At 49.7% G+C, this 24,804-nt stretch overlaps 1 protein-coding gene across 7 annotated transcripts in view; it reads left to right on the forward strand.

The window, feature by feature from the left end:
• The window catches only part of KMT2E (lysine methyltransferase 2E (inactive)), a 1,891,352-nt gene that overhangs the window by 906,304 nt on the left and 960,244 nt on the right, over positions 1-24,804 (forward strand). The gene's annotated exons all lie outside the window — the stretch shown is intronic.

Here is a 24,804-nt window from a genome sequence, read left to right on the forward strand (position 1 = left end):
ACGCTAGAGCTCCGGACACTATCAAAACCTACAAACTTAAATGGAAGAGATTCTTCCATTGGTGTGCAAGTTCAGAGGTACATCCTTTCCAATCTCCGCCAGAACAGTTACTACCTTTCTTCCTACAGCTGGTTAAATATGGTCTATCCCATACTTCCATTAAGGTTTTCCATGTTGCAATATCCATATTTCATCATCATGATTGGTCACGTCACTTTGGTCATCAAGAATTATGAAACAATTTCTAAAAGGTTTGTTTAAAATGTTTCCACTAGTAAGGCGTCCACCTCTGCCTTGGTATCTCAACATTGTGTTGGCACAAATTATGAAGGAACCATTTGAGCCCATTCATAGAGTGGACCTCAAATTTATCACATGAAAAACGTCACTTCTGCTGACTCTTGCATCAGCTAGACGAGTAAGCGACATACAAGCTTTCCCTACTCGTCATCCTTTCCTTCAATTCACAAGAGACTATCTTATACTTCGTACTAATCCTACCTTCATCCCTAAGGTCTCATCAAATTTTCATTTAAATGAGCCAGTCATATAGAAAACATTCTTCCCAAATCCGCAAACACCAGCGGAAAGATCTTTACACTCCTTGGATCTAAAGAGGTGTATAAAATTCTACTTGCAGAAGACAACCAGCATACGCAAAACTGATCAGTTGTTTGTGGCATATGGGAATATCAGGAGGGGATATCCTGTTACTAAACATAGTACGTTGGATCTCATCAGCTATACAGTTCTGCCATTAGCGAGCAGGCAAACTTCTATCTTCAACAGTGAAAGCTCACTCTACAAGGGCTGTTTCCTCTTGAACAGCCCTCTTTGCTGGTGCCTATACAACAGATTTGCAGAGTAGCAATCTGGTTCAGCAGGCACATATTTACAAGACACTACTATCTGGAAGCCCCAAGCAATGCTGACACAGCTGTGGGAGAAGCGGTTTGTATTTGTGATGCATCTTACTACGTACAGGATTATGCATGTTTTTTCTACTGCATGCCCTAGATCAGCATACATTCCTATAATACAACTGCTATCTATTCAGATTCAAGCATGTGAATCTATGAAAGATACTCCAATACTGGAGAAGAGAATAAAGTCACTTACCTGTAAACTGTGTTTCTCCAGTATTGGTATCTTTCATAGATTCTCATGCGACACACCCTCCTTGCCATAGAGGCTCCCCTAGTTATCTCGATACGCTTAACTGCACTTGTGCTTGAAAATATGAGAGCCTGGAACCTCTGTGGAGAGGGTTCTAGAGGATGCTGACGCATGATTGGTTGGAGTTTGGGCCATCCTAATGACTAGGACGAGATAATAAAGTGAATATTCTTTCTCTATTTACTTTAATGTTAAAGTCATACCTTACCACTTTTAATGTACCATGGGGCTCCCACTTCAACAACGGGGAATGATTCAGCATGTGAATCTATGAAAGATACCAATACTGGAGAACCACAGTTTACAGGTAAGTAACTGTTTTCTTATCACTTCATGGGAGTGTGTTTTTTTGCTCTCTCCTTCATTCTGCTTCCCTCTCACAACCCACAGAAGAAAACAGGGGTATGCCCAAATGACCCTCCTATACCTGGGCAAAGGACATCAATTGGATGAATAACAAGGAAGTACGGAGGAATAAATCACAAATTTATTTTCGACTAGGACACAGTTAATTACCCCAACGTTGTCATTATATTAAACAAAAATTACAAATAATTTAGTTTCACATGCTATTGGACCAGTCTCCGGTCCACCAATTACTTCAAAAATAAAGTGATCAAAAGACATACAACGATGTATACATAGACTTACATAAAACATACAAATATATGTGTATATGTATATACACACACACACACACACGCACACACGCACACACACACATACACACACACACACACACGCGCACACACACACGTTTCTCTAACACCCTAACTAGAAATTTACAACACTTAGTGTTCACTCATACTGTCTGAGTGATACACTTAGAGGAATTCCTGCTGGCACACGAGGTACAAAGCCTCTCTATCTTTTCACAGGTGTGCTTACAAATAATTCAACACGCTTGCATTAATGGGACTCCTATATCAAAAAAGCTCCCTCTCACAACCCGCCACATCTCTGCTCTCTCTCGCTTCCCCCAGCTCGTCCGTAGCTTCTTTATTTTTTTCCTCTCAACTCACCTCCCTATGACCCTTTCATCTAGCACTATCATTGCTCCCCTGCTCTCTCTGACCAATGTTACATTGCTCCCTGTTGCTATCCATACCAGCAGAAGCAATGCTTTCCTTCTGCAAAGAATGGTGATGAGTGCCAAGCACCAAGCTTTGGGAGTTTCAATTAGAGAGCAGGGCAGGCTTTGGAGTTTATGGGGGAACACACACCTGCTCCACAGGCACATACTCCATTATCAAAACGTGACCACAGGCTGCCTGCCGAATGTTGAATAAGCTACCTCTTTCCCAAATGGGCCTGTATAAGCCTATCAACTTTTAGATTAGAAGAAAACATTTCACACAGCTAATATGACAACTGCCACAATATTGGAATGCAACATTTCCTAATTTCAACGTGCAGACATTTTGCTTTACTCGCCTATAAATTGCATCATCCTATGAAAAATACATTAAATGTGGCTCTGAGAAATTGAACTGTCTGAGTTCTTATTTTTATGCAAAAAATATTCTATGGACCAATTTAGAAGCTGATCTATGTATATTATATTTTGAAATGTGTATGTTAGACAGTTTTATCTGGTTGGGAATTATGAGCTTAAGAAGATACATCGAGAAGCCAGGATCTATTAAAAAAAGCAGTCATAAAATAGTAAAACATGCTTTGTGTCTCCAGGACAAACAAGAACTGTGTAATAAACGCCAAGCCTGGATGATAATTTACTTCTATGACTCCAATCTACGGCAACCTCATTTTCGAGAACAGTTCCTATTCCACCTTATAATCAAGCTCATGAGTAGTTTTCACATGGGCAGTTACCCAGTAAAGGTCTAACACCATTATAGATGACGATCTGGGGTAGTACAGAATGCAGGCTGTGTATTTACAACCATACGACTATATTACACATATTTTGTGTTTTTTCCTCCACCTATTGCAATGCATTTATTTTTTAATTGCCTTAAAAGTTAGAATTTATCTGCAAGCTTTTGCTAATCCAATGCTTAAATGGTTCGTAAAATTAATGGAACAAACCAGTCAGAAACTGCAAGCAAAAGACGGACTTCAATGCGCAGTATTGAAGGGTTTTATTAAGTTCCGTAATGCAAGTAACATCTACAGGCGTACCCTACTAACCATCTTGTATCCAGATTTTATTACAAGCCAGGAGGCTCATATTATGCAGTCTCTTTTCTTACTGTATAATATTCGCTGTCTTTGTCTTAATAAAATCATGAGTCTCTTCACAAATTGGCTTGGAGAATCTGCAATTTTGCGAACCAAGTGAAGCCTGAATGCACTTTTTATTTGGTAGGGAACAACTACCTTTTACCTACTGCTGGAAACTACTATGTACATTGTAAATTGCATTCTTTATTCTTGTCTAAGCAGTGCCTAATGCATTTTGTTATTTGTTGTTTTTAACCTGTATTAATTGTTTGTTACACGCAATAGCTTTTCATTTGTATTGTATTGAAATAAAATGCCTTCTTTATTTTCAACAAAGGCTTTTAAATTATAAAGAATTTTATTAATCATACAATAAATGGTTTGAGTTGAAATTGTGGTCAATTGCTATCTCTGACTGCCTTTCAAATGTTACTGCATTGAAGTGGACTATGTCATTTTCACAGATTAGACCCATGCTTACCTTTAGTGTTGCAATATTGGGTTCATGTACTTCAGAACTCTGCACTGTTGCCCATACTCTGTCAAGCTAGTCTGATTTTGTTCCTTAGCATTTTGCACTCCTTCTGCATAGATGTTTTTATTACTATGAATTGACTCCCATGTTGTTTTTAAGCTGAAGCTTCAAGATCAGACCTGGAATAAAACTGCTGTAAAATGAATTAGTGGCACATGATGATGGCTTAAACTTCGGAAACTGACTGCTCATGGATATTTAGCCGTTCAAATTGAGAACCTACTCTGGTAGATAGAACGCTTTCTTTGGTCATGCAAGTAGATAACATTGTCAAAGCAGGTTTCCTCCACTTGAATTATAAAAATGAATTTTCCCTTAGTATGTGTTTCCAGTGTACCATGCACCTTTGACCCTGGTGATGTGTAGACTGAGTTTACCAGATCCATCATAAGCAGAAGCTGTAGAATGAAACTACATGTTTTCTTGTGCCGACCTTGGCCCGGAGGCGGATGTGGAACCAAAGCCTTTTGCTTCGTTTGAGTAGGATTTCAGGGCAAGGGGTGTAAGGTACTCACAGGACCTTGACCCTCCGGTATGTCCTCTTCCATCTCGGAGTCCAATTCAGGAATCAATAAGGGCCTCTCTTCATGTTCCTCTTCGGCCCCTTGTGCATCGAATTCTTCTTGCTCCGATCCTACACCCAAGATATTTGAAAGAGATAATTAGTTGTAGATTCCTTACCTTAGAATTACCCCCAAGCGTCAGACTGGATCCGGAGAATTTTTCGTCAGCAGTACACCTGCGTGTCGAAAAGGTGGCGTTGGTCGGCCCCGCGTATGTTGTTGGTGTCGTGGTCGCTGGGTTGACCTCGCGGTAGCTACTTAGACGCCGCCTTCGCTCGCTGACGTCAGTTCTTTCTTTTTTCTCGCCAGTCAGAGCAGATCCAGAGAGAGCAGTACCTTCAGTAACTGTTTGACTGTCTTTTTGCCGACCTTTGTCTGTCGTTTTTGAGTCTTTGATTCCTGGTGCACGTCCGGGATGCCCGGTTTCAAGGATTGCGGTTACTGTTGATGGTTGATGTTGGTGACGGATCCGCACCTGGTGTGCCTGTTCTGTCTGGAACCCGACAATGACTGCTGGATCATTAATCCGAAGTCTTTGCGGGAGAGGTCCCTAAAGCATCTCGAGGCCAAGCAGTCCGCTCCGCCCAGCTCGAGGTCCCGGGCATGTGGGAAGTCGAGGGACCAGTCACGGAGCCACCTACACCAGACTTTTCAACGTTTTCACACTCCTCAGGAAAGTCTAAGCACAAGCAGAAGTCGAAGAAGCATCGCCGCTCTTCGACTTCTCTACATCTGTCGGCCGACGCAACGAGGGATGCAGGTGGTGCACCGCAGGGTCCCTTGGATCCAGGCCTGGATCCGGATCGGCACCAGTCGACCTGACCACACCTCCCCCAGCGCCGATTTCACTGGCACCACGTCTGCAGCCGGCGTCAATGCCGGCCTCCACACCGACGTGGACACAGAGCCAGACCAATGTCGATGGGTACTTTTGTGCCCTTGTTCCTACCTGGTTCTTTTAGGCCAGATTGGCAACCAGAGGAGGGCGAGGAGGACTGGGAGCGGTCCGGAGACCCTTTAACTGACCAGTTAGGATATGATCTAGACTGGCGAGAGGAGTTGGGGGATGCCAGTGGACTGGATACTTCTATAGGCCTTGGCATGTTGTCTTCTCCTACTGTGGCTACGGAGGAGGAAGCATCTTACGTGGTGGTGTTGCGTAGGGCGGCCGGGGCTTTCAACCTCGAGCTACCTACGGTGGCGGTCAGGAGTAACCTCCTGACAGAGGTGCTTCGACCAGCTGCAAGCTCTTCTGAGCCCCTGATGCCCTTCAATGAAGCCATCACTGACATCCTTTTGGGCACCTGGTCCAGGCTCAACACAGGGGCTCCTGTGGATAGGATGATCTCCCAAAGCCACCGGACGACTCCGGGCAACCCCTCTTTTCTCTCCCAACACCCCTCCCCTGAGAGCTTGGTGGTCCAAGCCTCCACGTACAAAAGCGCATTCCCCAACGCACCACCTGATAGAGAATCCAAAAAGCTGGACCACCTTGGGAAGAAGATGTTTTCTTCCGCCAGCTTGGAACTGCGGTCGGTTAACACTGCATGTCTGTTGGACCGTTACACCAACTCCGTGTGGGATACAGTGGCGCAGGTGCTGCCCTAGTGCCCGGAGGAGGCCCGGGCTGTACTCTCCAGTGCAGTTGCCGGAGGGAGAGACGCAGTCAAGTTTACTATTCGCTGTGGACTGGACACGACCTACTGTCTAGGCAGGACGATTTCAACGATGGTAACCCTTCGACGCTGCGCCTGGCTGAGGTTGACTGGTTTTTCAGGGGATGGCCAAGCTACCCTTATGGACATGACCTTTGGTGGCAGTCACCTGTTCGGCGACAAGGCAGCCAACGCACTAGAGCGTTTTAAGGGCTCTCAGGCTACGGCCAAGTCCTTGTGCCTCTCCACCATCCGCCCTGCGCAGTACGCTTTTTGCCCCTTTCGTGGCTATGAAAGGGGTTCCCCACCATGTTCCGCCAAGAGCCACAGGCTGGCTCAAGGTGTTCAGCCCCTCGCGGCCAGGGACGTGGGAACCACCGCTGTGGGTCTGGGGTCCAGCGAGTGGGCCAGTCCACCACAGCCCCCTCTGCAGCAGCCTCCAAACTCTCCTAGTCCGACCTTTCAGGGCCACCAATCGCCAGTGGGCAGCAGGATTCGCCATCACCTCCCCCACTGGCGCACCATCCCGTCTGACAGGTGGGCTTTGCAGAAAGTATGAAGGGGCTACTCCCTCCCCTTAGAGACTACAGCTCCATCCATGCCACCTCAGCACCATTGAATGTCAGAGGATCATCTGGGCCTTCTCCGACATGAAGTTTCAGCACTCGAGCGAGTTCCTGCCCCAGAAGTAGGTCGTGATTGCTATGCTCACTACTTTCTAATGCCCAAGAAAGTCAAAGGCATGCAGCCTATCTTGGATCTTAGGATCGTCAACTGCTTCCTCCGGAATGGGGAAGTTCAAAATGTTGACACTAGCTCAGGTCCTGTCTGCCCTCGACCCTGGACACTGGATGGTAGCGTTGGACTTGCAAGACGCTTATTTTCACAATCCTGTCCTGCCGGCCTCCTGCATTCGCTGGGGTTCATTATCAACGTGCTGAAGTCACACCTAACTCCCTCTCAGAAGCTCCTTGTCATCGGAGTGGTTTTGGATACAGCAGTTTCAGGCTATCCTCCCGAGCACCGAGTTTAGATATTCGGGCTATGATACCGATGTTTTGGCCTCTATCCTGGATTTCGGTGAAAATACTCTGAGCTGCTGGGCCTCTTGGCCTCCTGCATCCTGCTGATAGCTGATGCCAGATAGCATTTGCGGGCTCTGCAGTGGGACCTGAAGTTCCAGTGGGCGCAGAATCAGGGCAATCACCTGAAGTTCCAGTGGGCGCAGCATCAGGGCAATCTTTCCGATGTCGTCCAGATCTTGGAGGGGACCGTGAGTCAGTTGCATTGGTGGCTAATGAACCAGGAATGGGTCGATGGCAGATCCCTTCCTTTTCCCCATCCAGACTTCTTTCTTTAAAGCCTGATTTCCTGCTTGCCATCAGCCCTGCTCGCTGGGTGAGTGAGCTGCAAGCCCTTTCTTCAAAACCTCCTTTTCTGGCTGTTCATCCGGACACGGTCGTCCTATGAACCAGGCCTTCCTTTCTTCCAAAGTTGGTTACTTCTTTCCACATTGGTCAAACCATCACTTTGCCGACCTTCTTTCCGCCTCCACATCCTTCTAAGGAGAAAGAGAGGCTTCACCGTCTGGATCTAAAAAGTGCGCTTTCATTTTATTTGGATCGCACCAAACAATTCCTGGTGGATGACCAGCTCTCTGTTGGCTAGATGGGTGCCAAAAAAGGTCGGACATTGCACAAACGGACCATCTCTCGATGGGTTGTCCTATGCATCAAGATCTGTTATTCTTTTGCTAAAAAGTAACCTTCAGTAGGACCGCACGCCCACTCAACCAGGGTGATGGCAGCCAGTACTGCTTTGGGACGAGGAGTCCGCTTCAATGACATCTGTCAGGCAGCTACATGGGCATCTCTGCACATGTTCACGAAACACTATTGCCTGGACAGCTAAGTCCGGAAAGACGGCTTCTTTAGCTGTTCTGTTCTGCAGGACTTTCTAGTGTGAACTTGGATGTTCATCTATTGGGGAGCCATCTATAGGCACATGGCCTTCAGAAATAGCGGAGCGGAGCTTGTTGATGGAGCGGTACGCCTAACCCTCCTGTGCCAAATGAGCCAGAAGGTTTAGAATTTGCACTTCATCAATGCCCACAAGATTGTAACTATGTTGCACATACCATCGACACAATCGCGTCCACGCAGCCCTATATCTTTTGTTGGTACTGTCTGCCCAAACTCTGGATAGGAGTTCCTCAGCCTTGCTCGAAAGGCTTGTGACCAACCTTCTACTCCGGAAACCCTTCACGCCATGAGTCGCAAGGAGCCCTCCCAGCACCATCTGGTGAACGATCCATCAAGAAGCTCCAAAAATTTATATGTAGACTCTGTTCTTGAAGAGACCACCCGCTGGTGGAAAAATCCCTACATCGAGCGCCCCTGCCTGACTTGCTGGCTTCAGACTGTATAAAGTGATCTTGAACGGAGCCACAGATTGCTCTCCCATTCCATGCCTTTATGTTGGACTGCCCCCACTAAAGTACCTCCCACGGTTCTACGGACAGGGCGATCAGGTGAGAGTAGACATGACCCTTGTTCAGATGGGCCGCCTTGAGGCACTGCAGAGCCCGATATTGGAGAGGACCTGGAAATATGGCCTAAAAAGAGAAGGGGTTGGGGACGCACAGATTGGAACAGGGGAACCCAGGAACTCTATTTGGAATCCCTGGACTCTCTGCAGGACCCATGCATCAGCTAATTTGCTTCAATAGTTGGATAGAATTTATCAAATGGCCCCTACATTTAGATGGGAAGAAGGGTGAATACTCACAGGAATTGGTTGCCTGGTCGAAACCTCTGGATCCACGCCCTCTGGAGAGCCTTACCCTGGTTGGATAATAGTTGCTGAAACTGGACTGGTCCTGGTATTGTCCCCTTCTAGAGTGTTGCCCTCTTGGATGGTATTGTGTGGAAGACTGGCCGGCCAAGCTGCCCCTATCTTGTCCGGCACCTCTGAAAACCCAGCGGGGAAAACTCTTCTGATAGACGACAGGGCCTTGTCCAAAGACATGAACGTATTCACAAATTTGCCTAGTGCCTTGATAAAGGGTTCCCCTAGAGTCCCCCCTGGACCACAACTCCTGCCTCGGAGTTGGCCAGGTCACCCAGCTTTGGGTCCACCTTTATGAGCAAGGAGCGATGGCGCTCCATGGAGAGAGCACAGTTTGCGTTGCCCAAAAATATGATTGCACGCTGTGCCCATCCTGACAGAACTTCAGGGGAAATCAAAGCACCTGAGTTTTTAGCATCTCTGCCAGGTCGAAGATCTTTGTGAGCTGGCCAAGAGCGACAAGCAACTTATCCTGGCACGCTCGCCAAAGGTCTATCGATTCCCATAAATTTGGCCAAGAAGGTGGTCATGCTGAGATCAAGCTCCGGGGTAAGAGTCACCTTCCCGTCTCAGGGCGGGTGTGGACGCTCAACCTGCAAGCCATTACGCACCTCCTTTCCCATAGGGGCCCTGATTCATGCTACCACGTACTTGGTTACTTTTGAGGAAAGAGCCCACTCCAAGAAGCGTGGGTACAATATCTTCTCCTGGTCAAGTAAATCGTTAGAATGATCAGGGTCATCAGGGTCAGATGGAGGGTTGCCAAGGTCTGGAGGGATCCGAAACCTCCTCCTTCTCCTCCTCATCATCAAAGGCGTCTGGGGAAGTCAGTGGAGGGAGTCCCTTTGTCAGTGGCATCCAAATGAGGAGTGGATTGAGGATGCTGTACTAAGAAAGCCTTCCTCAGATGCTCAAAGTAGTCATAGCCCACACCCGCTGCGCGAGGCCGCTTGCCTGGAAGTAGGTCTGAATCCTGACTATCTGAAAGAGACACGTTAGTGATAGATTCCTTATGTTAGAATATCCCTAGGCGTCAGACTGGATCCAGAAAGTTTCGCTTAGCAGTACCCTTGCGCGTCCGTAGGTGGCGTCCTGCAGCTCCACGTACTTCACTGGCATCGTCAGCTCTAAGATGACGTCACAGAGTACTTAGGCGCCACCCATGCACGCTGGCGTCAGTTCTTTCTTTTTCCACGCCAGTAAGCGCAGATCCTGATAGAGCACGTACCTTGGTCACTTTTTCACCAGTATTTTGAGACTTTTGTCTCCCCACTTTCTCTCCTGGTGCACGTAGGGATGCCAGGCTTTAAGTCTTGTGGGGCCTGTCACCGAAATATGTAGGTAGCGGACCCCCACAATGTTTGCCTCTACTGCCTGGAGACAGACCACGACTCCCGGGACTGCCGTGCCATGGCCCCCAAGGCCTTGCGGGAGTGGTGTGGGAAGTTACTGGAGGTCCAGCATTTGTCACGTCGCTGCTCCGGGTCTAGGGGCTGTTCCCGGGACTGCTCGCGGGACCGGAACTGTTGCTCCTCGTACTCCAAGTCTTCACCTTCGGATTCCGGTAAGCGACGCCATAAAAAGAAGTCGAAGAAGCGTGTTCGCTCGCTGACGTCCCCCCATCGCCCCTGCGGCTCCTCTGGAGCAGGGGAGATCAGCCAGCTACCCGCCATACCCGGGTCCATCGGCGACTCCCGAACAGGTGCAAGAGTTCATTCCTGCTATGGATCGCCTTCACAGGCCCCGGGCGCCCGCCGGCGCCCCGTCAGGCCCCGCGGTCCCGTGCCAGATCCTGCTGGCCCGGCGGCTCCGCCACCGGCTCCAGCCCCAGCGCCACAGGATCCTGCGCCGCTGGCTCCGGCCCTGGCACCACAAGGTGCGGCATTGCCGGCTCAGGCCCCGGCGCCACCCTCGCTCCGGCGCCGCACTGGGTGCCGTTTATCCCACCTTTTCCCCGGTTCCCGGACCATTTTGTTCCAGCCTGGGATCCGCATTGGGAGCCGGCACCGATCCGGCCCCAGCTGGTGCCGTTCCAGATGCAGTTCAACCCTTCTCTGGCTCTTGCTCTCCCGCTGCGACTGGCCACCTCTACCCAGAGGCGGACAATGACTGGGAAGGTTCTGAGGACCTGCTTGCTCGGCAATGCGACTCCGAACAAGATTGGGTGGATGACTTGGAGAATGCAGGCGACCTCGATGTCTCCTCAGACCCGGGGTTCGCCTCCCCCTGCCTACAATGGAGGAGGGTGCCTCCTACATGATGGTGCTCTGTCAGGCTACTGAGGCCCTCAACCTTGAGCTCCCCACGGTGGCCCTCAAGACTAACCTCCTCACCGAGGTGCTCCAGACAGCGTCTGCTTCATCGGAGCCGGAGTTTCCCTTTAATGACGCTCTTACAGAGGTCTTCATGGGTACTTGGTCGAGGCGGGCCACGGGGGCCCCGGTGGATAAAAACGTCGCCAGATGCCACCGCTCGGTGACCCTGCCATTTTGACCACTCACCCTACGCCTGAGAACCTGGTCATTCAAGCCTCAACGTCACAGAGTGCCTTTCCCACAGTCCCGCCGGATAAGGACTCTAAGAGGCTGGACCAGTTTGGGAAGCTGTTGTTCTCTTCGGCCAGCCTCAGGCTGCGGTCAGTGAACACCGCCTGCTTGTTGGGCCGCTACTCCCACGCAGTGAGGGATGCTGTTGCTCAGGGGTTGCCTCAGTGTTCTGATGAGGTGTAGGCTGTCTTTTCTCAGGCAATTGCTAAAGTTCGGCATTCGGTGTGGGTTAGACACCACCGACTCTTTGGGAAGGGCGATTTCTACGACTGTGGCATTGCGGCACCATGCCTGGTGGCGTTCAACTGGGTTCTCGCCCGATGTCCAGAGCTCACTCATGGACATGCCTTTTGATGACACCTGCCTGTTTGGCGACAAGGCTGACAGTGCACTGGAGCGCTTTAAGGACTCGCGGGCTACAGCCAAGTCCTTGGGTCTTTCTACTAAGAACCTGGCCACTCCTGGTTTTCGTTCCTTTTGTGGCCAGGGTCGAGGCACCCAGGTGCGCTCCTCCACCAGGCCTGTGTAGAACCAGTCCCAGCGAGGCTGCGGTTTCCGCGGGGGCTGGTCGGGGAACCAGCGTGTAGGTCCGTCCACCTCCACCCCCGTTGCTTCCGCCTCATCTGAGCTTCAGAGACCACCCTACGCCAGTGGGTGGCAGGATCCACCACCACTTTCCCCGCTGGCGTGATATTACATCAGACAAATGGGTGCTGCAGATAATCTGCCAATGTTACTCCGTTTCCTTTCAGTCCACTCCTCCAGCCATGCCACCACAGTACCACCGCATGTCGGGGGAGCACTTGGCACTTCTCCGGCAGGAAGTCACGACCCTCTTGGCAAAGGGGGCCATCAAGTGCGTTCCCGGGCCAGAAGTAGGGAGTGGTTGTTATTCCCACTACTTTCTGGTTCCCAAGAAGGGCAAAGAAGGTTTGCGTCCTATCTTGGACCTCCGGAACGTCAATCGCTTCCTCCGGAAGGAGAAGTTAAAGATGTTGACTCTGGCTCAGGTCTAGGCTGCCCTCGACCCTGGAGACTAGATGGTAGCGTTGGACTTGCAGGACGGATATTTTCACATCCCCGTCCTGCTGGACCACCGACGTTACCTGCAGTTCACGGTAGGCCGGGAGCATTTTCAGTTTAATGTGCTCCCTTTCGGCCTTACCAGCGCCCCCCGGGTGTTCACGAAAGTGATGGCGGTGGTCGCAGCTCATCTGCGCAGGTCTGGGGTATCAGTCTTCCCCTACCTCGACGACTGGTTGTTAAAGGCGGGCTCGCCCCAGGCAGTCGTCACCCACCTTCAGACTACGGCCGACCTCCTGCATTTGCTGGGATTCTCCATCAGTGTGCTGAAGTCGCACCTGAGTCCCTCTCCGAAGCTCCCCTTCATCGGATCGGTTCTGGATTCGACGCGGTTTCAGGTTTATCCTCCCGAGCAGCGAGTCCGGGATATACAGGCTATGATTCCGATCTTTCAGCCTCTATCCCGGGTTTCAGTCAGGATGACCCTCCAGCTCCTGGGCCTGATGGCCTCCTGCCTCCTGCTAGTGCAATATGCCAGATGGCATATGCGGGCTCTGCAGTGGGACCTGAAGTTCCAGTGGGCACAGCATCAGGGCAACCTGTTCGATCATGTCCAGATCTCGGAGGGCACTGCACGAAACATGCAGTGGTGGCTCACGAATTGCGATTGGGTTAATGGCAGATTCCTCTCCCTTTCCCAACCGGAGCACACAGTGCTGACGGATGCGTCCCTCCTGGGATGCGGAGGCCACTTGGTAGAGGCAGAGATCAGAGGCCTCTGGTCTCCGGCGGAGTCCTGGCTCCATATCAACCTTCTGGAGCTGCGGGTGATCCGACTTGCACTGTAGGTATTCCTTCCCTCTATCCGGGAAAGTGTAGTGCAGGTGTTCACGGACAACACCACCACCTTGTGGTATTGCAACAAACAGGGTGGGGTTGGGTCCTGGACCCTATGTCAGGAGGCTCTGCGCCTCTGGACATGGTTGGAACATCAAGGCATTACCTTGGTGGTTCAACACCTGGCAGGTTCTCTGAATGCCAGGGCGGAGGAACTCAGCCGCCGGTGCTTGATGGATCACGATTGGCGTCTGAACTCGGAGGTGGGGCAAGGTTTCTTTCAGCAGTGGGGAGAGCCTTGCTTAGATCTATTAGCCACCAAAGAGAATGCACAATGTCATCAGTTCTGCGCGTCGGAATTTCCAAAACGGCACTCGCTCGGAGACGCTTTTAGTCTTGAGTGGAGCTGCGATCTACTGTACGCTTTTCCGCCTATACCACTTCTGCCCAGAGTGCTGAAGAAGATCAGGCCCAACCAGGCCCAAGTTATTCTTGTGGCCCCGGACTGGGCTCGAAGAGTATGGTATCCCGAGCTACTCAGTATGAGCATCGATCCCCCGATCCGTCTTTCTCTTCGGGAGGATCTTCTGTTGCAGCAGCAGGGGGAAGGTCCTCCAGCCGAACCTGTCCAGTCTTCACCTCCTTGCGTGGAGATTGAGCTGTGACAGTTGACAGCTTTTGATCTTCCTCCCGAAGTCTGTAATGTCATTCTGGCAGCCAGGCATCCCTCCACTAAAACGGTATACGCCTGCCGATGGAACAAATTTGTGGCATGGTGCACAGCAAAGGCTGTGGATCCCCTTTCGGCCCCTCTTTCTGAGGTTCTTTTGTTTTTTCTATCTTTGGGCCAGCAGGGCTCTGCTCTGGGCAGACTCAAAGGTTATCTTTCTGCCATTTCCGCCTTCCTGATCAGCCTTCTCTTTTTAAGTCCCTGGTTGTTAACAGTTTCCTCAAAGGCATTACACACACTTTCCCTCCCGTGCCTTTCATAATGCCTCAATGGGGACTAAATCTTGTCTTGACTTTTCTGATGTGCGCTCCCTTTGAGCCCCTACATAACTGTCCTTTACGTCTTCTCACTCTAAAGACTGCTTTACTAGTAGCTATCACCTCTGCCAGAAGAGTGAGGGAGCTCCAGGCTTTTTCTTCTAAACCTCCTTTCCTTTCTGTTCATCCGGACAAAGTTGTTTTAAGTACTTGTCCTTCTTTCTTGCCAAAGGTTGTCATGCCCTTCCACATTGGGCAGACCATCACTTTGCCTACCTTCTTTGCGCCTCCGCATCCTTCCAGGGAAGAGGAGAGGCTCCACCGTCTGGTCCCAAAACGTGCGCTTGCTTTCTATCTGCAGCGTACACAACCGTTCCGGTTGGATCATCAGCTCTTTGTTGGCTACGTGGGCGCCAAAAAAGGCTGGGCTGTGCACAAACGGACCATTTTCCGGTGGGTCATTCTGTGCATCAAAGCATGTTACTCCTTGGCCAAGAAGGAGCCTCCTGTGGGGCTGCGTGCCCCTTTGACCGGGGCAACTGCTGCTTGACGAAGCCTCAGCATGCGGGACCTTTCAATGTTTCCTCTGCTAAACCCTGAAATGCTTCTTTGTAATAAAAAGCATTCTTGCGATGTATATGCATATTAATGTTGTTCTAGATATACAGATAGCATTGTTGCCCTGTGGATGAAAATAGAATGACATTTATACAATGTGCGCAAAAAACCTTGTACTCAGTGTTCTAGGCATCATGATAATGTTGCGTGAAGCTAGATGTATTAGCAAAGAGGTTTCAGAGAAACTAATCCAACATTGTGACACACACAAATATGTGCAAAAGGTCACAACAAATTGTTATTGTGCAAAAAAAGGGCAATTTTGGAAAATGTGCAGCGTTGCTACATGGGCCTCACTCGGGCACATAACACCCACTCCTCATACTAAGGGTCGACCTTAAAAAGCTATTTAAAAGCAGCAAGCTATATACATTTTATAAAAATTCTAAAATCTAAAACCACTTCTGAAATCATCTAAAAACAGTCTGTCTTACAAAATATGCATAAAAAGCCATTATACTGTTTGAAACCCCATATAGGCGCCAACTCGGTGCTCTGACGTCAGTTATTTTCTTTCCGTTCTACTTAGCGCTGAACCGAAGAAAGAGCTTACCCCTCTGTTGCTTTTTGACAGACTTTTTTGGGCATTTTGTCAAATTCTTTTTCAAAGACTTTTTCCTGCTCGGTATGTCAAGGCGATGTCTTCAAGGAAGACCGGTTTTAAACCGTGTAGTGCCTGTCATTGCGCCATGTCAGTTATGGACCAACATCTAGTGTGTCTGTGGTGTCTCAAGCGTGACCACGACTCCAAGTTGTGCTCGGACTGCCGGGTCATGGCACCAAAGGCTTTGAGGGAGCACTCCCTGATGCTATTAGCGGCCCAGCAGGCAACACTGTGTCGTGCTACTACTAGGAGGTTGAGGTCGCAGACCCTCTGCAGGATCCCCAAGTCTTCTTCTCCCACTCCAGGTCCGCGACTGGACGGGGCCAGGGGCCATGACTTCTGTCCTTCGTGATGGGGGTTATTGCACTTCTAAATTTATTAGTTACTCGTCTCAGGAAATACTAGAGGTTCGGTTTGCTCCCTTGCAAGACTGTGCCAGGGAGGCCTGGCCATCCCTTGAGGGACCTTTTTCTTGCCAACATTGTCAGTTTCAGTTGCCTCATGAGGACTATCAACCCGGAGGGCCTAATAGGTGGAAGAACTTGCTTTGCAATGTAAGATCCTTGTCCAAACATTGCACGGAGGTATGGAACCTGATCTCTACCTCACAACCCGAGCTGTGTTTCCCGACGGAGACGTGGTTGAAACCTCATTCGGTCCCGATGATTACCCTTGGCATTCCGGAAGGATATAAAATAGTGAGGATGGATAGACCCAAAAAGGCTGGTGGTGGTATCGCCATAGTCCATAAATGCGACATAACCATCTCAATACTGGATCACTGTTGTACTGCTGATATGAAACTAATGATCTTTAGGATCAATGCTCCTACAAGGGCAGGTTGGAAAGGGGCCTTCGTTTATCGCCCCCCTGGCCCGTGTACGACTTTTTCCATCTCACTAGTTGAAGCTTTGGCCCCGTACATTTACCCCGGGAATGATTTGTTGCTCCTAGGGGACTTTAATGTACATAGTGAATTGATGGACAATGTGGAGGCTCAGTCCCCTCTAGCCGATCTTCTCCTATTGGGGCTGACACAGTACAATACTGGCCCTACCCACCGAGCAGGACATACTTTAGATCTTATTCTATCTTATTCTCCCCTAACATCGTATGTTATCCCCCCAAACAGGTAAATTGGACCGATCACACTGTAATAGAATTTGTTATGCCTGATTGGATTAAACCCCCGAGCCAGCCATTACCTCCACCTCTGCTGTGAAGACAATGGCATAAAATCTCTCAAGAAGTCTTGCGAGAGAAATATGTTGAACCACGATTTTTAGCCTCCGATAACATTGAATAGGCCCTGTCCAAATACAATCTTGCCATCCACGCTGCGGTGGAAACCATTGCTCCTCTGAAATGACATAAGCCGCGGACTGCACAACGGCAGGAAGCTTGGTTTACTGACCAATTAAGATCTTATAAACAGTCCTGTAGGAAGCTTGAAAAAACTTGGAGATCGTCTCAGTCTGAGGTCGATAAGAATTGCTATTATTCAGCCTTGGCTTCCTATCATAAGAATATTAGGTCATCCCGTAAGACCTATAATGCCTCACAACTTACGGAGGCAGGTAATGCCCCCAAGGTTTTGTATTGGATCCTCCACACCTTTACTAAACCAACAGCTTGTGAGAGTCCTGATCTATCGTTGCAACAACTATTCGACGACATATCCCTCTATTTTACCAACAAGATAGACAGGCTCTATGATAAAATCACTGACTCAAGCCTTCATATGGGTCGGCTTCTGTTACCATCTCAGGAAAGAAGGGCAGCCAATTCCATCATGCTTACCGAGTTTCCTGCTGCCTCCCTGGGTGAGGTAGAGGACCTCATTGGTCAAATCAAGAGTGGCTCACCTTCAGACCTTATCCCGGCAAGAACCTTGGCATCGGTGGGTAGGGTACTCAGTCCTACGATCCAGTCCCTCCTCAACCTATCTCTTGCCGAGGGCCGGGTTCCACAAGAGTGGAAGACGGCAATGGTTAGACCTTTTCGGAAGAACTCTTCCATCCCATGGACTGAACTGTCCAACCTAAGGCCTATATCGCTCCTTCCGTACCTGGGCAAATTAACGGAAAAGCATGTTAATATCCACCTGTCTAGCTTTATCGAGCTCACAGGAAGCCTGGATCATTCCCAATCAGGCTTCAGACCACGTTATAGCACCGAATCTGCTCTCCTCTCGGTGACAGATGACATCCGTATGTCCCAGGATAAAGGGCATTCAGTGATTTTGGTGCTACTGGATTTATCGGCAGCGTTCGATACCATATCACATGACATCTTGCTCAGGTGGCTGGTAGAGATTGGGCTTGAGAGCTCGGCATTGGCCTGGTTAAGGAGCTTCCTATCTGGCCGTACACAGAGTGTTACTATGGGCTCATTTAGATCTGCCTCTGTAGAACTCACAAAGGGGGTGCCACAGGGGTCTTGTTTAAGCCCAACCCTTTTTAACATCTATGTGGCCCCCCTGGCCAGCATTATGAGATCTTACGGTTTTATCCCAATGTCATATGCTGATGACACTCAGCTCCTCTTCCCTTTTAAGACTCTAAACTCCGTGGTCAAACAATCCTTCTCCAAAGGTATGAAGGCGGTCTCTCAGTGGTTAGCTTTGAATTTCCTACAGTGTAATGTGGGGAAAACTGAGGTTATGCTTTTTGGGGAAGCCACAATGCTGTAGACACCAGACTGGTGGGCCCCAGAGTTAGGACCTGTCCCTGGCCCCAAACAGGTGGTAAAGAACCTGGACGTGCGGCTGGATCGAGATCTTTCTTTTAAGGATAACGTAAATCAGATAGTTGGATCCTGTCTTCATGTAATTGGGCTACTTCTTAAAGTATTCCCTTTACTCCCAGATACAACCAGGAAGACGCTGGTCCAGGCACTGGTGCTTAGCCGCCTGGATTACTGTAATGGGCTGCTGGCATCGGCAAATGAGAGTGTTTACAGCAGACTTCAGATGGTGCAAAACACCGCTGCAAGGCTGGTTCTGACTGCTCCACCTAGAACCCCCTCACGCCCCTTGTTAGAAAAACTACACTGGCTACCGATTCGCCGACGCGTCAAATTCAAGACCTGCTGTGTGGTTTATAAGGGTGTTCTTGGTCTTGGCCCCTCATACCTAGCGGAAAAGTTCATCCCCTATAACCCGGTACGTACCCTCCGCTCCAGCAATCAATCTCTGCTGCAAGTCCCAATTGTTAAAAAAGTAAGACAGGGCAGAAGAGCTCTGTCTTATCTGGGACCCTGCCTCGGGAATAAACTCCCTGAGTCTCTCAAGCTTTGCACTGATCATTTGATCTTTAGAAAACGTCTAAAAACCTTCTTATTCCAGGCTCAGTAACTCTCCTAGACTACAGCACAGTGTTACCTCTCTTTTGCGGTGGCCGCAGAGATACTCCTACGGGAGTCGATTCTAGCGCGGTACAAACCTTTAAATAAATACATAAATAAATTAGAACACTCTGGAAAGAAGCATAAGAAACACAAGAAGTTGAAGTATGCTTTAACTTCCCCATGTCCATTGGCTAATGCGGCGAAGGAGTATTGTCGTTCGAGGCACTGTTCCTCAGAATCGTTGCCACGGCCAACTTCGCGCCTTCTTACCTTTTCTGGGAGCAGGACTGACCCACGCTCAAATTTAACAATTTTACGAGCCCATAAGCGGACCAACGCCATCAGTTCTCAGGGGGTCAAAAGGCGTTCCATCAGGTTCTACTCTGATGGCTTGAACCTCAACTCCGACGGGCCCCTTTCGATCCGATCACGAATCTGGACCAGCACTGGTCGTGCCACTGTGACCTCTCTCGAAGCCAGCCCCAATGCTCCTAACACAGATGGTGTCTACTGGCGGCACCAGCCCTATATACATTCCCAAGTCCGACAAGGAGCCAAAATGACATCGGTTTCGGCAGGACCCATGGGTCCTATGTTGGGTGCCTGAGTCCTATTCTAAAGGGCTTAACTGCCACGAGTTGCCCTTCTTGTCAGTCAAGACTAACATCTTGGTGGATGTGCTACGCCGGGAGCTTCCTCTTAAGAACCCTTGCTCCCTTTTAATGAAGCACTGACCAATGTCCTGCTGAGAACCTGGACCAAGTCCAGTACAAGGGGTCCTATAAACAGGATAATTGCCCACTGCCACCGCCCCACACCTGGGACCAGAGTTTCCTTAGTCAACAACCCCCTCCTGAGAGCCTGGTAGTCTAAGCCTCTATGTCCCATGGCGCCTTCCCTGCTGCACCTCCAGACGTGGAATCAATGAGGCTGCACAGCTTGTGGAAGAAGATGTTTTCTTCCACCAGCCTTGCGGTCAGTAAATACTGCATGCTTATTGGGCCGCTACTCCCACACTCTGTGGGACACGGTTGCGCAAGTGCTGCTGCAGGTCCCGGAGGAGTCCCAGGCCATACTCTCCCAAGCTGTGAAAGATGGAGAAGATGCAGCAAAGTTTACCATCCAGCGTGGTTTAGATATGACCGATTCGCTAGGTAGAGCGTTTTCGACAACAGTAGCGCTTTAACTCCGCGCCTGGCTGAGAACATCTGTTTTTCAGGAGACTTCCAGGCTACCTTCATAGACATACCTTTTGTTGGCAACCGTCTCTTCAGGGACAAGGCAGATTCTGCGCTCGAGCTCTTTAAGGACTCATGGGTTACAGCCAAGTCCTTGGGCCTCTCAGTTGCCCCCATCAACCACAGTGGCTACGGGAAGGGGTTTGCAACCATGCCCACCCTTCTCCATCCACCGCCCCATACTGCCTTCCCAGGCTATTTTTGGGGTGAGGGCGTGGTTCATACCGACTTTGAGGGTTGTGTGGCCAGAGGTCTTCCACAACCATCACTCCCCTGCAGCCGCAGCCTCTAAGCCCTTCTAATCTTGCCCTATAAGATCATGGGTGTCCTGTTGGTAGCAGAATAAGCCATCTCCACCACTGGCAGCCACCGAGTGGGTTCCAGTGTTAGAAGTAGGCAGTTTATGCTATTACCGCTACATTCTGATTCCCAAAAAGAAGAAAGGGCTTTGTCCTATCTTAGATCTGAGAACCCTCAACCTCTTCATCAAAAAGGAGAAGTGCAAGATGCTCACTTTGGCTCAGGCATTATCTGCTCTGGATCCCGGAGACAGAATGGTAGCTTTGGACTTGTAGGACACCTATTTTCATATTCCTGTCCTGCCTGTCAATCTGCGTTATCTGTGGTTTAAGATAGGCCACTAGCATTTTTAGTTCATCATTCTCCCCTCTGGTCTTAGCAGTGCCCCACGGGTGCTCACCAAAGTGATGGCAGTGGTCGTTGCTCATCTGTGTAGATCAGGGGTGCCAGTCTTCCCTTATCTCTACGACTGACTGCTGAATGCTGTTGTCTTCCACCTGGGTGTTTTAAATATTCTAGTGCATAGATTGTGTTTTTTTCTCTTCCGCCACACTTTCTGTTACCAGGTCCGCTTTGGTTTCGCCATTTCCCATCACCCAATCCCCTGTCCCTCTTGCCTCCCGGACAGCTCTCCCACCTCCTAGGCCTACTTAATGAAGGCTGCAGCAGACATGTTCACCTTGTGTGCTTCTGGCGTGACAAACGCAAGTCCATCTGTGCCCATCGCAACTGGACCGCGCCCAGTGCTAGAACCCCTGCCCCACCGCTCTCTCACAGGTACTCTACTGCAGAGATCCGTGCCTTGGACATCGCCCGCTACAACTGCTGTGTCTCAACACCACACTCCTCAGCAGGACCTTTCTCCTGCATCCACTGCCATTTTACCACCACCATACCACGACTCACCACCCCACTGGACAACACCTTGCCTTACCAACCCCAGACACTGACACACCACCGTACCAACTCAACTGCCTCCTGATCAATGCCAGATGGCTCCTCTCCACATCTGACCCAGCCATCGCGACAGCAACCCCCAGTGGCTACAAGATGAAACACCCAAACTGTACCGACGGGCACAGCAGAGGCAGTGCCATCACACAAAAAATCAATCACCTGCACTATCAACAGCGACGACACCACACCAACTATGCAACACATGAACTTCCAGCTCCATAACAAAACCACCATTAAAGGCAACCTTGCATACAGACCGGCAGTACCATAAACTGGCATTAGTGATGTCATCTCTGAATGATTCATCCCACTGGCGGTACAATCCGAACACTTCATCTTCCTGGGAGACCTCAACTTCCACCTGGATGACCCCACCAACACCACAACCTCCTGGAAAGACTAGAGATCATCATTCTTCAGCAGATTGTCACCAACCCTACACACAGAGCAGGACACACGCTAGATCCCATCTTCACATCCAGCAGCAAAATCAGAAATAGTCACACCTCAAAACTCACTTCATCACTTCAACCAACACAGCACCCCCTACCGCAACTAGACCAAGGTAACCCAGCAGCAATGGACCGGCGCCTCCACAACTCAGCCCATCTTCACCTCCAACCTGGACCAACCAGTAGAGAATTTCAACGCCTTGATCATCAGTGCTGCCAACCTAGTTGTCCCTGTGAGAAGTTGGCCTGATATATGATGCTCACTAGTTCTAGTGATCACCTTGTATCAGTCCAAACAACCCTTATGGTGATTGGTTGTAAGTCAACCTTATAGACCAGCTATCCTTATGGTAGCATGGACAAAGCAGTCTTAGGCTAAACTCTTTTGGCATGTGACGCCAGCTGTTTTACCATATATAACCCCTTGAATACCAAATGAAAGGACACCACACAGGTAGTTATGAAAATAAAAATGATATTTATTAACTAACATACACCTCTGAACTCTTTATTAGGTCAGAGGGCTAAGCACATGACAAGACTCTTAAGAAAAATATGTTAAGTTGCACAAGTAAAAATGGTGCCCTAGGGGCACGTCAAACCATATACTAAGTAAGTGGGTTGAGAAAGTCGATAGAAGGAATGGTGCTGTCCAGAGGCTGTAGGATCGCTGGGACTATACTATCCTAACTTTAGGTAAGTAATAGGAGGCCCACGGAACACTTGTGCAGAGTGTGAACTCACACGCGAGATGCGTAACAAAGTCAATGGACAGTACAGTTTACGAAAAAGGTGAGTACGGACAGTTCTGACTAGTTAGGACTAAAACGACTGTGAAACTGGACACTAGGAGAGTCAATCTACCCTTGAGCACCGAAATGCTCTCGTTACCTCACCCACGGGCTGCGGGTGCATAGGTGTGAAAGTGCGTCGGATTTCTGCGTTGAAGTCAATGGAGCCTTGAAGAAAAGATGCTGCAGGCGACCAGGAGGAAGCTGTCCGGATGGATCCAAGGGTGGATCAAGGAAGGTGGATAAATTGAAAGCAGAGGGGACAATGTTCACAATCACTAGCCAGTGACTGGAGTGGAACCAGGAAGGAACCAGATGCTGTCGTCGCGATCAGGTGAAGAGTGGACGCTTGACTCTGCAGCCACGTAGACCAGGAGGTGTCTTCGACGACCAGGATGGAAGCACGAGCTGTCCCACGCAGGCTCTCGCTGTCGGCGGTGTTGGTTCCGGATTCGGCATCAACAGGCCTTGGCAAAGGCAACCCACGCGGTGAGTGGAAAAGGCGTCTGGTGCGGACCGGGAGGGTCCGGGGTGCTTCTCCTTTGCAGGGAAGCAGGGGCCAGTCGGGAGCAACCAGACCAGCGGTGTGGATTTCAAGGATCGTCGTCTAGGAGGCCAGTAGCCAGCCGGCAATGACCAGACAATGCGTCGAGCAGCAATAAAGCAAAAGGGCCCCACGCAGATCTCGTGGATGCTGGAGGGCTGATCTTCTGTGCAGGAGCTGCTCGGGGCTGGGGCTTCTCAATCCCCAAAGCACTTCGTCGAGGATGCCTCTGAAGTCGTGCTGGAAGCGAAGTGCAGTTTCTCTAAGATGGCCGGTCCCACGTGTCTCGTCACACCCACGGATCTCAGCTGAGCTGCAGATGTAGGTAGAGGTCGGAGAGGTCTGAAAGTCTGGGTCTCGTCGGGCTCTGAAGTCTGGATCCACCAGGGAAGACGACAAAGTGAACCGCTGGAACGCTTGATGGTGCCTGCTTGTGCAGGGTGGTCACTCCTTGGCCAAAAGGGAGATTTCTTCAGTCTCGTGTGGAGCAGAACGTCGAAATCCAGAGTTTCTTCTTGTAAAATCAATTCAGGATAATCTAATTTGGAATGGGACCAGCTCCTACCTTTATTCTCCTAAAGGGGGCTGTACTATGACTAGGTCCCTCCTATGGGTGGTACCAGGAAGGGGGGTTGGTTACACCCCCTATCCTTTGTCCGGTTTCGTGCCAGAGGTGGGGCTGGAGTGCCCCAGCAATTGGTTTGAACCGGTGTATGCACAGGGCACCTTGTGTGCCCCAGGCATGTCTCATTCCTTTCAGGCCGGTCCTACCTAATACACACAATCCTGTCTGGGGTGGTGCTTGTGAGAAGTTGGCCTGATATATAATGTTCACTATTCTAGTGAGCACTCTGTATCAGTCCAAACAACCCTTATTGATGATTGGTTGTAAGTCAACCTTATAGACCAGCTATCCTAGTAGCATGGATACGAGCAGTCTTCGGGCTAAACTCTAGAGGGCGTGTTAAGCCAGCTGTTATACCATCACATATACCCCTTGAACACTAAGTGAAAGGACACCACACAAGTGTTATGAAAATAAACAGTGTATTTATTTAGATCACAACAGCCCTGTACTCTTTATGAGGACAGGGTACTAAGCACACAACAAAACTCTTACGAAAATACTTTAAGTTGCACAATTTACACAAATGCCCGAGGGGCACGAAAAACCATATACTATGAAAGTGGAATGCGAAATTACTAGCAGGTAAGTACTGGACTAATAGGCTTTGGAATCGCTAGAACTATGTTACTGAACCTTCAGATTACTAGTAGGAGGCCTAGGGGACTCGGGTGCAGAGTGTGCACTCTCACGCGGGATGCGGGACAAAGTCTATGGAGGCTAGTAAAAGCAAAGTTAGTGTTCTCGGGCGAACCCGACTAGATAGGCTGAAAATGAAAGTGGATCTGGACCCTTGGATAGTGAGGCTATGCTGGTGCACCGAAATGCCGAAGTTACCTAGCCCAGGGGCTGCGGATGCATAGGTCTGGAAAGACGTCGGGAATCCTCGTTGCAGTCTATGGAGCCTGAAGAAAGAAGTTGCTGGCAGGCGACCAGTGTTGAAATTCGAAGTGATCCAAGCCTGGATCGAAGAT

The sequence above is a fragment of the Lissotriton vulgaris genome, chromosome 1_1 (genome assembly GCF_964263255.1).
Source record: "Lissotriton vulgaris chromosome 1_1, aLisVul1.2, whole genome shotgun sequence".
NCBI lineage: Eukaryota > Metazoa > Chordata > Amphibia > Caudata > Salamandridae > Lissotriton > Lissotriton vulgaris.